A 15702-nucleotide genomic window follows, 5' to 3' on the forward strand; every position below is an offset into this window, starting at 1 on the left:
CCTGCAGACAGAATTTCTAGGGGGATCAGAGGAGGTGGTAGAGACAGGAAGTGATGGAGATGGAGAGGGAAAGACCCTTCAGAGAAGTTTCCTCTAACAGCTAATGCAACCTGACCATCAGCTGGCCTCACGGTGCTGACTAGCTCTCCCCTCTGCTTTACTGCCCAGAATCCTGCCCTGGGAGACACTGACTTAGCCATTTCCTTACTCAGATCCTATTATCTTAGCAGCGTTCCTGGCACCAAGTCCACTTTCTGAGTGGAAAGGTCTTGAGAAAAAAATGGGAAAGAAGTTGAGCTGTCAGTCAGTCTTCTTGACACCGTTTCTCTGTTTGTTGTCAGCTTAGTTTGGAATGAATTTTCTTTCTCTTTTCCTTTTGGGCATTAGATTCTCTCACCCCAAATGAAGTATTTTGAAGCTCAGTCCGGCCTGTTCTGAACTGCAAAAGACTGAGTTAATTAACATTTCATGGGCTGATTACTTTCAACCTTTTTTGTGGGCACATTGAGGAAATATATTAGTGGTTACTAATTAAAGGTATTGATATACCTTTACACTTCTTCAAATTCTTAGATTCCTAGAACTAAGTTGATTAAGGAAAAAAGGGAGGATATCTGTTGAATTTATGAAAAAGTGAAGCTCTGACCTTATTCTGTAACCCATGTTTGTAATTGAGTTTTGGGAGCTGAGACCATTTTGTCAGTATAATGACAGCTCAGATTTACTGTGTGTTTTTCATGTGTAAGAAATATGATAATTTTTCATGTGCCATGTTACTTAGCTCTCATAATTCTATGAGATAAATGTGAGTATCAATCCCATATTAAAGGTGAGAAAATTAAAGTTTAAAAGTCAAGAAAATTGCACAAGATCACAAAGTTAGTGCACACCAGAGGAGGGACTTAGCGTGAGAATCTGTCTCTGAAGACAATGCATTTAATCTCATCAATGCTGACCTAACCCTATGACAATGCAGTCAATATTTCTGGAGTACAAAGGCGGTAAAAGAAAAATCCACTTGCAATTCCAGGGTGCATTATTTTTTTCTCACGATTACCCCAAACACTTACTATCTCCACCCAGGAGCAGCTAGGCTGGATGGGCTGGCTCTGATGTCTTCACACGGTGGCAGTCAAGCTGGCAGTTGTGTCTTGAGACAAACCAGGACCTGGGACCTGGGATCCTTTGTTGCAGTCTTGCACCCAGACCAGACAGATGCCTCTTCCAGCTAAAAAAAACCCACAAATTATATGGGACTAAAAACAGCTGCGTGCATGTGCAGTTGGGGCAAATTATGGACAAGAGTATACAAAAAGACCAAAAGCCCAATTGCCACTTCTGAAGAACCAGAAGCAAAAATGGGGTACTGCGCATGCCCCTTGCACACACCACCACCAAAAGGGTGGGCAAACCATCTAAAGCCTGATCCCTGGACACACCCCTACCCTCACTCCTTGTAAGGAAACAGTTTGCCCCTACTCCTCGGGGAGTGAGCTAGCAAGGGAACCTGTTACTTATTTTCGCTTCTTCCTGCTGCAGCAGGAGCCCTAGTAAAGCCTTGCATGAATTTCTGTTGATTGAAAATGAAAGTGAAAGTCACTTGGTCGTGTCCGACTCTTTGCGACCCCGTGGAATTCTCCAGGCCAGAATACTGGAGTGGGTAGCCTTTCCCTTCTCCAGGGGATCTTCCCAACCCAGGAATCAAACCCAAGTCTCCCTCATTGCATGCAGGTAGGTTCTTTTCCAGTTGGACCACAAGGAAAGCCCTCTGTTGTTTGAGGAAGGCCAAAATCCCTGGTTGGTAACAGACTGAAAGCGTGACTAGGGCTACGACCCTTGCTCACTCATGTTACTGTTGAGAGTTTCTTGCTGACTGACAGCCAGAGACCCCCGTTTCTCAATGCATGGTCACTCCACAGCCCCCCAAGGATCCTCATGACATGGCAGCTGCATATGACCCAAGAGGGACAGAGTCCAGATGGGAGCTCAAAGTTTTTAGAGCCCAGGAGAAACATACCATTGGCTCTGTCAGATCCTATGGGTCACACAGCTCAGTCCTGGTACAAAGAGGGAGGAGGGGCTACAGGAGAGTGTGAACACCAGAAAGCGGGAATCCCTGGGGGCCACCTTGGAAGCTGTCTACGCTCTTTCCTTTTCTCCACTGTTCCCTAAGCACAGAATGCCTTTACCCTCTTATCTGCCTGGCTTACTTCTACTCATCCTAAAAACTGACTCAAATGTAATTTTTCTGTAAAGTTGTTGTTAATCACTAAATTGGGTCTGATTCTTTGTGATCCCATGGAGGCAGCATGCCAGAGGGTGGCAGAAGACAGAAGGACTGAAGCCTTCCCTGTCCTTCACAATCTCCTAGAGTTTACTCAAACTCATGTCCATTGAGTCAGTGATGCCATCCGACCATCTCATCCTCTGTCACCCCCTTAACCTCCTGCCCTCAGTCTTCCCCTGTTTTTCATGACCCTGGTAATTGTTAACACACTGACCAAGTTACACTGTGAATAATTGTTTACAGGTTGTCTTCTGCATCTCTCAAAAAGGAGAGACAAGGCTTGCTTGCCCTCAGAGAATTTACTTTGAGAAGTGATTCCCTAAAGAACCAGAGGGGGCACTAAGAAGAATGAGAGAAGGCAAAAGCAATCCAAGAAGCAACTGTTGAACTGCTCAACCCCGTAGGCAGCTGGGTTCTATCCACTGGGACTGTTAATGACCCAGGTGCTTGGACTCTTTAATCAGTAGAAATAGACAAGAGGCCAGATGAGAAATTCAGGTAAGGCTTTACTGGGATTCATGCTGCAGCACAAAGGAGGGAAAACAAGTAACAGGCCTCCCTTGTTTGCTCCCTGCTGGAGCTTGAGCTGGTCTTTGAAACAGGGTGAGTGCAGGGATGGGTCCAGAGGTTGGGCTGGGGGGCTGCCCATGCCATTGGTGGTGCAGGGAGAAGGTATGGCGCCCTACCTTTGCTCTTGGTTCATCAGAAGTGGCAGTTGAGTCTTTTTGTATCTTACCATTCATACTTTGCCCAACTAAGTGCACACAGTTATTTTTAGTTCCTTATGGTTTCTTTGTATCTGCTGCTCAAGGAGACGTGTGTCCAGGTGCAAGCACCTGTGACAGCCAAGGGTCACAGGTCCGAGCCTGTCTCAAGGCCCTCTGATGGACTGTCTTAAGTGTGCCTGGGATAGTCTGCTTAGAGAAAAAAGAGTATTTACTATCCAAGTCCTCTCCCCGCAGTGATCAAGGGTACATTCAGAGAGTATTGGCAATGATGCAAAAACTAAAAGATGTAGGGTATATAGGAAGTGCCCTCAGGATACACCTGAGTGTAGCAGTAGCCAAAGCAAAATGATGGGGTGGGAGGATATAGCTGCTGAACATAATGTATGGATCCCAATTAAAGCCAGAGGTAGTGCATCATTTTTCTTTGAGTCCTAGAGTATAGAACAGGGCCTGGTGGTAGTGGTGGTTTAGTCGCTCAGTCATGTCTGACTCTTGCAACCCCACGGACTATAGCCTGCCAGGCTTCTCTGTCCATGGGGATTCTCCAGGCAAGAATACTGGTGTAGGTTTCCATTTCTTTCTCCAGGGGATCTTCCTGACCAAGAAATCGAACCCAGGTCTCCTGCACTGCAGGCAGATTCTTTACTGACTGAGCTATAAGGGAAGCCCCAGAACAGGGCCTAGAAGCTGGAAAACCTGTGGCAAACTGTTCAACCATCCTGGAGAATCTTAATTTATTCAACAAGTATCTACTAAGCCTGTACTAAGAGGTAAGTACCATGCAAAATACAGATAATCCTGTTGAAGTGATTGACCAAATAATTAGTAATGTACAGGTACTGGCCAATCAATCCGTTCCCTGGTGACTCAGCAGTAAAGAATCTGCCTGAAATGCAAGAGACCTGGGTTCAATCCGTGGGTCAGGAAGATCCCCTGGAGAAGGGCATACAACCCACTCCAGTACTCTTGCCTGGAGAATCCCATGGACAGAGGAGCCTCACAGGCTACAGTCCACAGGGTTGGACATGACTGAAGTGACTAAACAGCAGCAGCAGCAGCATCAGTGCAAGTACTGGGCAATCAAGCAGTAGGGTTAATTATCCTAGAATTCACTTTCTCAATTCAAACGTGGGGGTCTGGTGATCAGGTGGCTCAGACTCCACCCTCCCAACGCAGGGAGCCCCAATTCAATCTCTGGTCAATAAACTAGATCCCACAATCTGCAACTAAGAGTTCACATGCCGCAGATAAAAGATCCTGCAAAGATCTGGCATGTTGAAACTAAGACCCAAGGCAGCCAAATAAATAAATATTTAAAAAACAAATAAACAAGTTTGGAAACGGTTGAACAGTGAGGCATAAACCAAAAATATTTACACACATATTCAACAATGGACCTTTTAAGACATAGGCATGGAGTATGGAGGAAAGAGATGACTTAGGGAGCCATCAAGAGAGGAAAAAGGAGAATGGTCATTGAATACACATACAGAAGGAAAAGGCATTTCCAGGTAAGAGGGAGGGTGGTGAGAAATAATACGCATGAAAGCACAGATCGACCATTTCAAAATGAATGGACCATTCCTTGACACAGCTGGAAATGAATCAGAAATACAAATAATAAAAGTCTCAAGAATTATCGAGCCTCAAGATAGAGAAGTGCAAGGTACAAACAGCATATAAAGATGGGATGTGCAGGGTCATATTGAAGATGTAAAAGTTTATTCTAAAAAGTGACTAAAAGGAAATTTTCATGCTCCTCCATCATTTGCATGCCAAGCTTCTGGGAGGACTGCACAGAAACATTTGTTGGTCAAATAAATGGACAAGAGTTTAAACTTTTCATTTTAAAATGAACAAACTAAATTAAGAAAACTGCAAGACACTGTTCCTTCCACCCTACTTAAGAAGGCAAACAGGAAAAGCTCTAAAATCATTTTTTCAAACCTGTCAGAGAACGAAGGACACAAAGAAGCCTAAATGAACTAAGACATAGAAAACAGCCATCTTTCTGGGAGAAAAGAGAGTCGAGGCTGCCCAGCCCCAGTGGAGGGTGGAGGAGGAGACTCCTCTTTAGGACAGGATCTGTGCTACAAGAGAAGCTCAAAGACGATTCATAGACCAAGGAAAATGCCACATGGAAACTAAGATCACAAAGGAAGAACACCAGAAAGGGGAAACTTGAGGGTTAACATAGAACCCTTTTAAAATGATCATACTATGCTGTGTGTATGCTTAGTCCCTTCAGTCGTGTCTGACTCTTTGCTATCCCATGGACTGTAGCCTGCCAGGCTCCTCTGTCCATGGAATTCTCCAGGCCAGAACACTGGAGTGGATTGCCATTTCCTTCTCCAATCATATTATACTAAATTTCTTTAAAAGTGTATTGATTAAGACAAAATAATGAAAGTATTTTGTAGGGTTTATAACATATCACGATGACGATTTAAAAGGAATGCACAACATAAGAGGTGCAAGTTAAGCTTTATTGGGGGCAAAATGAGGACTGCAGCCTGGAAGACAGCATTCCAATAGCTCTGAGAAACTGCTCCAAAGAGGTAGGGGGGATGGTCCATATATAAGTGATTTTGGTGAAGGGGGAGTACATGCAATCAAGCATGGTTTTGTTTTGTTTTGTTTTGTTTTGTTTTTGCAGGTTTCTGCTAGTCCCAAGAGGCAGCAGTAGTCAACATGAAGGATTTTAGTGCTCTTGTAGATATAAGGGGATACAAGAACTGGGCTCACAAAATCGGCTTCTGAAAATACCTATCTGAAGAGCTGTTCTGCCAGTTTCTCCCAGAGCACAGAGTGCCTCATTTCTGCTCTCCACCCTGAACTCCTTTCAGAGTGTGTTGAAAGTCAGCAACTGCAGCAACACATAATTTAATCTTTGTAGAAAGTAGATGGCAAGTGCCAATGGCAAATGTCAATTTGTGGTTGACAATGGTAGAAAAAATGACTAGAGCATAGAGGGCTGGAGGGAAATAAATTTAACTCTGATGCTACAAATTCTTACACAGGCCGGATGAACAAGTGAGGCAAATAGGAACTAAAACCAGCAAATGATAGACATAAACCCGCCACAGTGACAATTACACCTAAGTATACAACAACAACAAAACGGGAATTGAAAAACAGTATCTAAGAAAATGAAGGAAGACCCAACTATTTGTTGCCTAAAGAGATGTTTTTTTCAAATAAAAACACAAATTGGTTGAAAGGAAAAGGAAGGGAACTGATCTAACATACAAACAATAAGCAAAGAGAAGCTGGAGTCTTGGCTGTACTGATATCAGACGAGGTAAATGTCAAGACAGAAACTGTTTTAAGAGATAAAGGAGGACTGGACTTCCCTGGTTGCACAAGAGGTAAGAATCCACCTGCCACTGCAGGGGACATTGGTTCGATTCCTGGTCCAGGAAGACTCTGTAAGCCACAGGGCAACTAAACACATGGGCCACAGCCCCCGAGCCTACGCTCTAGAGCCCATGAGTCACAGCTACCAAGCCTGCACGCCCCAACAGCTGAGCCCATGGGTCTAGCACCTGTGCACCCCTGCAGAGCACACACTCACCACAACTAGAGAGAGCCCCCCCAGAGCAGTGAGGACCCAGCACGGCCAGAAATAAACAAAGAAAATCATATTGTAAAAGGGATAAAGATAATCATAAAAGAAACTTACCTAGAGCACAGAAGTAATCCCAAATAGGGGAAATGTTGAATCACAGAACTTCCAAACACATGAAGCAAAACTAACATAACTGAAGGAATAGTCAAATTCACAGCAAGAGATGTCAACATTAGCTCAGTTATTGATAGAACAGTCTAGGAGCAAATATTTGCAATGCACATAAGTGATAAAGAACTTGTATCTAGAAGATGCAAAGAACTCTTACAACTCAATAATAAGATCCCCCCCCAAAAAAAAAAAATCCAATGTAAAAACTGGGCAAAGGACTTAAGCAGACACATCAAAGAAAATACAGTAATGAACAATGAGAAGAGGAAAAGGTATTCCCTCCCATTAGTCACCAGGGAAATGGAAAATAAAACCGTGGTGAGATGCCATTGCACATCCACTGGAAGATCTGAAATTAAAAAGATCGGAAATGCCATGTCACCAAACATGTAAAGGCGTTGAAACTATGATGCAACACATTGTTAATCAAAGGTAAGAGGGCTTAACCAGTTTGGAGAGCAGTTTTCCCTATAACCCAAGAATTCTGGCCATTTAACAGGAGGAATGAAAACCAATGTTCACACAAAGCAGCTTTATTTAGTCAGTCAGTCATTCAGTTCAGTCACTCAGTCGTGTCCGACTCTTTGCCACCCCATGAATCGCAGCAAATCCCTGTCCATCACCAACCCCCGGAGTTCACTTAAACTCATCCATCGAGTCAGTGATGCCATCCAGCCATCTCATCCTCTGTCATCCCCTTCTCCTCCTGCCCCCAATCTCTCCCAGCATCAGAGTCTTTTCCAATGAGTCAGCTCTTCACATGAGGTGGCCAAAGTACTAGACTTTCAGCTTTAGCATCATTCCTTCCAAAGAATACCCAGGGCTAATCTCCTTCAGAATGGACTGGTTGCATCTCCTTGCAGTCCAAGGGACTCTCAAGAGTCTTCTCCAACACCACAGTTCAAAAGCATCAATTCTTCGGCGCTCAGCCTTCTTCATAGTCCAACTCTCACATCCATACATGACTACTGGAAAAACCATAGCCTTGACTAGATGGACCTTAGTCAGCAAAGTAATGTCTCTGCTTTTGAATATGCTGTCTAGGTTGGTCATAACTTTCCTTCCAAGGAGTAAGCGTCTTTTAATTTCATGGCTGCAGTCACCATCTGCAGTGATTCTGGAGCCCCAAGAAATAAAGTCTGACATTGTTTCCACTGTTTCCCCATCTATTTCCCATGAAGTGATGGGACCGGATGCCATGATCTTTGTTTTCTGAATGCTGAGCTTTAAGCCAACTTTTTCACTCTCCTCTCTATTTACCATAGTGCAAATCCAGAATCAACCCGATTATCTGTCACCAGGGAAATGTAGAAACAAATTGTAGTATATTGTGGTACACTCATATAATGAGATACTAGAAAGCAATAAAAAAGAACAAACTGTATTCATACCATGTGGATGACTCCTTTAAAGACTCTATGTTGCTCAAAAGAAGCCAGACACTAAGAGACCATCCTGCATGGAATCCAGGAACAGTTAGAAATAAAGTGTAGGTCTAGAGCCCAGAAAAGTGTTGCTCCTAGTGTGAGGACAGGATTTCTGCAAAAGGGCATGAGGGGGCTTGCTAGAGGGATAGAAAATGATCAATAGCTTATTTGGGGTGGAAATGACTTGAGTTCCCCCATGTCCCTAATACATGAGTGTCAGAGTCCATTAAATTCAATAAGAATAGTAAGATCTGTTTATGGTATTTACACAAATCATACCTCAGACCCCTCTGCTCCCTGCCACCCCGCCAAAATTAGGGAACTTGAAAGCCTTTACATTAACCAGATGTCACTGCAATAATGCCCAAATAACCCCAAGGCTCAATGGCTGCAACAGCAAACACTTGTTTCTTGCTCACAAGTGTTCAGGTTGACTGGTCATCCTTTAGGATGTGTCCTTCTGGGGGTTCTAGAAACTGCCCAGGGCAAGATCTTCTCATGGCTGACCAAAGTTGAAGGGCAGTGGGCAGTGAGAACACTTAGACCCTCAGCTTTTAGCTAGCATCCTGCCGTGGCCACCGTCCATTGGCCAAACGCAGCCATCTGGGCAAGTCCAGAACCCCTGGAAGGATACCCCACGCCCATGAGCCAGGACAACGGTGGAGAGGGGAGGGGAAGAGTGGGCACACATGCACCACAGCATCCCCGCCTCTGGGCCGTGTAAGAGGGAGGACAAACCCAGGGCTTTCCTGACAGCTAGCCCAGCATCTCTGCATCAGCCCACACTGTCTCCATGTGGTCTGGAAGCCAAGAGACCACAGCTGTGTCCCAGAGGAAAGTTCCAGCACATCTTCACACTGACTGCCAGAGAAGTGTGAGGAAACCAGAACCACAGTGCTCCATGCAGATCAGATGGAAAGCTTCTCCCTGGTTTCCCTGGTGTTGGGGAAGCTGCCTCCCTCCCAGGGAGACACAGAGCTCTGCATCTTCACTGGGAGGAGAAACCTCTGTTCATAGAAAGAAATGCAATACAGCCATCTAATGGATCCTGGCTGCCATAGGCCAGCTTCTGCTTCCCCAGGACCACCTGAAGTGGATGACAACGCCCGTCTGAGCAGAGGGGTCCACGGACAGAGGTGAAGGGCTGTCATTGGCCTGTTCAATGATTTACAGCAGCTGCTCTTCGACTCTTTGGGGAGCAGTATTACCTGACCTCAACCCACCCCAACATAAACACCCAAGAAGAAGACTAGACAAAACTCTGTCCTACAAAAAGCAAAGAAATGAGGCCAATTTTCACCCAGTTACACCTGGCGGAGACCAGGCCCAGTGAGGCCATTTCTGCCTTGAGTACTTAGATAAATCAACCGGAAAGAAACTCCAGCTTCCTTGTTCCTTCTAGGCATGCTGAACTGTCTACTCCCTGTGTGATCAAGGACACAGAGTCAGCCCAGCAAAATCTCTGAGTTCCTTTCCAGAAAATTGTGGTCTGGCCCCAGGCAGAATCTGAGCTTTCCCCCAAGCTCATGACTGCAGGCATTTGTCCACGAATGCAGTCAACTGGAGAAGTCATCCGATCCTGTCCACTTATCCAACGAACAGTCACTGCTCACCTGCTGGATGTCAGGAACTCTGCTCAGCCCTCGGGCTAATGCTATGAATGAGAACAACATTGTCCCTTCCTGCCCAGAGCTTATACACAATAGATGAGATAGATACTGGTGAAGCAGTTTAAGTGTGATGGGAGGTGAGGAGCAGAATTTCAAAAGGGTCTTTGGAGCTTCAAGAGCTGCAGGAAGGACTCCCATGTTATCATAAGGGCGGCCAGATCCTTTAAAAGGGCAATGTTACAGGGCCTTGTACGTCATGCTTTCCTGCAGTTTTTTTTTTTGTTTGTTTGGTTTTTTGGTGAATGCTTCAAGTTCCACAGTGTTCTGTAAGCCTTCTCCCGCTTCTTATGGTTTCAAGCTGAAGAGCATTTGAATGCACTTATATTTTTACAAACCTTAGTGGGAAAGTTTACCTCTGGCCATACCCTATGGAGGACAGAAATAGTTTGGGGAATCTCAGGGGCAGTGACTAAGGAAGCGGTGACCCCAGAGGCCACACCCAGGCCCCTCCTATACCCTCCCATCTCTTTCAAGACTGAGGCGGATATTGAGCATCTTTTTCATGTGCCTGTTGGCCATTTGTGTGACTTCTTTGGAGAAATGTCTATTTAGGTCTCCTGCCCATTTTTGACTGAGTTGTTTGGGGGTTTTTTTTAATAGTAAACTGTATGAGATGTTTGTATATTTTGAATATTAATCTCTTCTCAGTAGCACCATTTGCAAGATGCTCAATATCGCTAATTACTAGAGAAATACAAATCAAAACTGCAATGGGGTGTCACTCACCTCACACGTGTCAAAATGGCCATCATTAAAAAGTCTATAAATAATAAATGCTGGAGAGGATGTGGAGAAAAAGGAACCCTCCTACACTGTTAGTGGGAAGGTAAATTGGTACAGCCACATGGAGAACAGCATGCTGCTACTGCTGCTGCTAAGTTTCTTCAGTCGTGTCTGACTCTGTGTGACCACGTAGACGGTAGCCCACCAGGCTCCCCCATCCCTGGGATTCTCCAGGCAAGAACACTGGAGAGGGTTGCCATTTCCTTCTCCAATGCGTGAAAGTGAAAAGTGACAAGTGAAACTAAAGTCGCTCAGTCATGTCTGACTCTTAGCAACCCCATGGACTGCAGCCTACCAGGCTCCTCCGTCCATGGGATTTTCCAGGCAAGAATACTGGAGTGGGGTGCCATTGCCTTCTCCAGGAGAACAGTATGAAGGTCCCGCAAAAAAAAAAAAAAAGTAGAGCTACTGTGTGATTCTGCAATCCCATTCCTGGGCATTTATCTGGAGAAAACCATAATCCAAAAACAGACATGGACCCCAGTGTTCACTGCAGTACTGTTTGCAATGACCCTGGTGGCTCAGATGGTAAAAAATCTACCTGCAATGCAATGCAAGAGACCAGGTTCAATTCCTGAGTTGGTAAGATCCTCTGGAGAAGGGAATAGCAACTCACTCCAGTTTTCTTGCCTGGAGAATCCCATAGACAGAGATGCCTGACGAGACACAGTTTATAGTGTTGCAAAGAGTCGGACATGAGTGAAACAGTTTAGCCCAGCACAGCCAGTATGATTGCCTAGAGAAGTCTATGGACAGAGGAGCTTGACAGGCTATATAGTCCACGGGGTCACAAAGAGTGGGATGCGCCTGAGCAGCTAACACTTCCACTTTTCATTTTATAGTGGGATAGAGAAGATGCGGTCCACATACACAATGGAATATTAATCATAAAAAAGAGTGAAATAATGCCATTTGCAGCAACATGGATGGACTAAAGAGAGTCATGCTGAGTGAAGTAAGTCAGGCGGAGAAGGAGAAATGTCATATGGCATTCCCTATGTGCGGAATCTAAAAAGAAATGATACAAATGAGCTTACTTACAAAACAGAAACAGACTCACAGACTTTGAGAAGTTTATGGTTGCCAGCTGGGAATGGGGGAGAGGATGGACAGAAGAGATAGTTAGAGGCTTTGGGATGGGCATGTACACACTACTATATTTAAAATGGATAACCACAAGGACCTGCTGTATAGCACGTGGACCTCTCCTCAGTGTTATGTGGCAGTTTGAATGGGAGGGGGTTTGGGGGAGAATGGATACATGTATATGTATGGCTGAGTCACTTCACTGTTCACCTGAAACTGATAAATTTGTTAATCAACTGTACTTAAATACAAGATAAAAGTTTAAAAAAATAAATAATTCCATTTTGTTTTTTAAAAAAGCGACTAAAATTAGAGTTACCATATGATCCTAAAATCCCACTCCTGGGCACATATTCAGTGAAAACTCTAATTCTCTAATTCAAAAAGATGCAAGCACCCTAATATTCACAGCAGCCCCATTGTTTACAATAAACAAGACATGGAATCAACCTAAATGTCCATCAACAGAGAGGTGGAAAAAGACGTGGTATATATACAATATAATACTACTCAGTCATAAAAAAGAATGGAATAAAGCCATTTGCAGCAATATTAATGGACCTAGAGATTAGCATACTAAGTGAAGCAAGACAGACATAGACAAAATCTTATGATGCCACTTACACGTGGAATCTTAAAAACTGATACAAATGAACTTATTTATAAAATAGAAACAGATTCACAAGCATGGAAAACAAACTTATGGTTACTAAAGGTGGTGGGGGAGATAAATAGGAGTTTGGGATTAACATGCACACATTTATTATACATAAAATAGCTAAACAACAAGGGCCTACTACATGGCACAGAGATCTATATTCAGTATGTTGTAATAACCTATAATGGAAAAGAATCTGAAAAAGAATATATATGTGCGTGTGTGTGTGTGTGTGTGTGTGTGTGTGTGTGTGTGTGTGTGTGTCTGTAGACATACATATATATATGATAAGGCACCGCTTCTTCCTGGCCATGCTCGCCCAAAGCATTTCTTAAAAGCACCAGGAAAGATCCCTGGGTACTCCTGGGTACCACTCGGGCTCTGCACCCAGCCACTGTGTGGTGTTAGGAAAGGACTCAAACCCTCATGTCCTTTTTAGTTTTCCATCAGTTGAATGAGTAGGGGAAACCTGAAAGTCCAGGTCTAGCTGATGTTCGTAAGGTACCATGGCAACCAAAGCAATGAGAAAAATAAAATTAAAATATAATTTCTACAGAAAATGTAACTGAAAAAATACCTTCTTGTTTCAATCATTTATCCCTCAGTAGGTTTTTCCATAGCTTAGAGCTTCCCTGATAGCTCAGTTGGTAAAGAATCCACCTGGAACGCAGGAGGCCCCAGTTTGATTCCTGGGTGGGAAAGATTCCCCTGGAGAAGGTACAGGCTACCCACTCCAGTATTCTTGGGCTTCCCTTGTGGCTCAGCTGGTAAAGAATCTGCCTGCAATGCGGAAGACCTGGATTTGATCCGTGGGTTGGGAAGATCCCTTGGAGAAGGGAAAGGCTACACACTCCAGTATTCTGCCCTGGAGAATTCCATAGACTGTATAGTATAGTCCATAGGGTCACAAAGAGTCAGGACACTGAGCAATTTTCACTCACAGGACCACAAAAAGGTTCAGCAACAGTGCTGCTCCTTAAATTTTTCTTTTCTTTTCTTTTTTTGTTTTGGTTTGTTTGTTAGTTTTGTTATTTTTATTTTATTTATTTGTTTATTGAGGGAAAAAGAAAGAAATAGGGAAAGTGAAGGCGCTCAGTCGTGTCCAACTATTTGTGACCCTGTGGACTGTAGCCTACCAGGCTCCTCCATCCATGGGATTTTCCAGGTAAGAGTACTGGAGTGGGTTGCCATTTTCTTCTCCAAGGGATCTTCCTGACCCACGGATCAAACTCAGGTCTCTCACATTGCAGGCAGATGCTTTACCACCTGAGCCAAGGTGGGGTTTTATTTTCCCACCCAGACTGTTATATTTAGAAGAAACTATCACAAGAAACACCTGGAGTAACAGGCAAATTTGGCCTTGGAATGCAGAATGAAGCAGGGCAAAGACGAACATGCACTGGTCATAGCAAACAGCCTCTTCCAACAACACAAGAGAAGACTCCACATATGGACATCACCAGATGGTCAACACCGAAATCAGATTGATTCTATTCTTTGCAACCAAAGATGGAGAAGCTCTATACAGTCAACAAAAACAAGACCAGGAACTGACTGTGGCTCAGATCATGAACTCCTTATTACCAAATTCAGACTTAAATTAAAGAAAGTAGGGAAAACCGCTAGACCATTCAGGTATGACCTAAATAAAATCCCTTATGATTATACAGTGGAAATGAGAAATAGATTTAATGGCCTAGATCTGATAGATAGAGTGCCTGATGAACCATGGAATGAGGTTCGTGACATTGTACAGGAGACAGGGATCAAGACCATCCCCATGGAAAAGAAATGCAAGCAAGCAAAACGGCTGTCTGAGGAGGCCTTACAAATAGCTGTGAAAAGAAGAGAAGCAAAAAGCAAAGGAGAAAAGGAAAGATACAAGCATCTGAATGCAGAGTTTCAAATAATAGCAAGGAGAGATAAGAAGGCCTTCTTTAGTGACCCATGCAAAGAAATAGATGAAAAGAGCAGAATGGGAAAGACTAGAGATCTCTTCAAGAAAATTAGAGATACAAAGGGAACATTTCATGCAAAGATGGGCTCGATAAAGGACAGAAATGGTCTGGACCTAACAGAAGCAGAAGATATTAAGAAGAGGTGGCAAGAATACACAGAAGAACTGTACAAAAAAGATCTTCACGACCCAGATAATCACGATGGTGTGATCACTCATCTAGAGCCAGACATCCTGGAATGTGAAGTCAAGTGGGCCTTAGAAAGCATTACTATGAACAAAGCTAGTGGAGGTGATGGAATTCCAGTTGAGCTCTTTCAAATCCTGAAAGATGATGCTGTGGAAGTGCTGCACTCAATATGCCAGCAAATTTGGAAAACTCAGCAGTGGCCACAGGACTGGAAAAGGTCACTTTTCATTCCAAACCCAAAGAAAGGCAATGCCAAAGAATGCTCAAACTACCGCACAGTTGCACTCATCTCACATGCTAGTAAAGTAATGCTCAAAATTCTCCAACCCAGGCTTCAACACTATGTGAACCGTGAACTCCCTTATGTTCAAGCTGAAAAGGCAGAGGAACCAGAGATCAAATTGCCAACATCCGCTGGATCATGGAAAAAGCAAGAGAGTTCCAGAAAGACATCTATTTCTGCTTTATTGACTATGCCAAAGCCTTTGACTGTGTGGATCACAAAAAACTGTGGAAAATTCTGAGAGAGATGGGAATACCAGACCACCTGACCTGCCTCTTGAGAAACCTATATGCAGGTCAGGAAGCAACAGTTAGAACTGGACATGGAACAACAGACTGGTTCCAAATAGGAAAAGGAGTACATCAAGGTTGTATATTGTCACCCTGCTTGTTTAACTTCTATGCAGAGTACATCATGAGAAATGCTGGGCTGGAAGAAGCACAAGCTGGAATCACGGTTGCCAGGAGAAATATCAATAACCTCAAATATGCAGATGACACCACCCTTATGGCAGAAAGTGAAGAGGAACTAAAAAGCCTCTTGATGAAAGTGAAAGAGGAGAGTGGAAAAGTTGGCTTAAAGCTCAACATTCAGAAAACGAAGATCATGGCATTTGGTCCCATCACTTCACGGGAAATAGATGGGGAAACAGTGGAAACAGTGTCAGACTTTATTTTGGGGGGCTCCAAAATCACTGCAGATAGTGACTGCAGCCATGAAATTAAAAGACGCTTACTCCTTGGAAGAAAAGTTATGACCAACCTAGATAGTATATTCAAAAGCAGAGACATTACTTTGCCAACTAAGGTCCGTCTAGTCCAGAGAAGGCAATGGCACCCCACTCCAGTACTCTAGCCTGGAATATCCCATGGATGGAGGAGCCTGGTAGGCTGC

The sequence above is a fragment of the Capra hircus genome, chromosome 13, assembly GCF_001704415.2.
Source record: "Capra hircus breed San Clemente chromosome 13, ASM170441v1, whole genome shotgun sequence".
Taxonomy (NCBI): Eukaryota; Metazoa; Chordata; class Mammalia; order Artiodactyla; family Bovidae; genus Capra; species Capra hircus.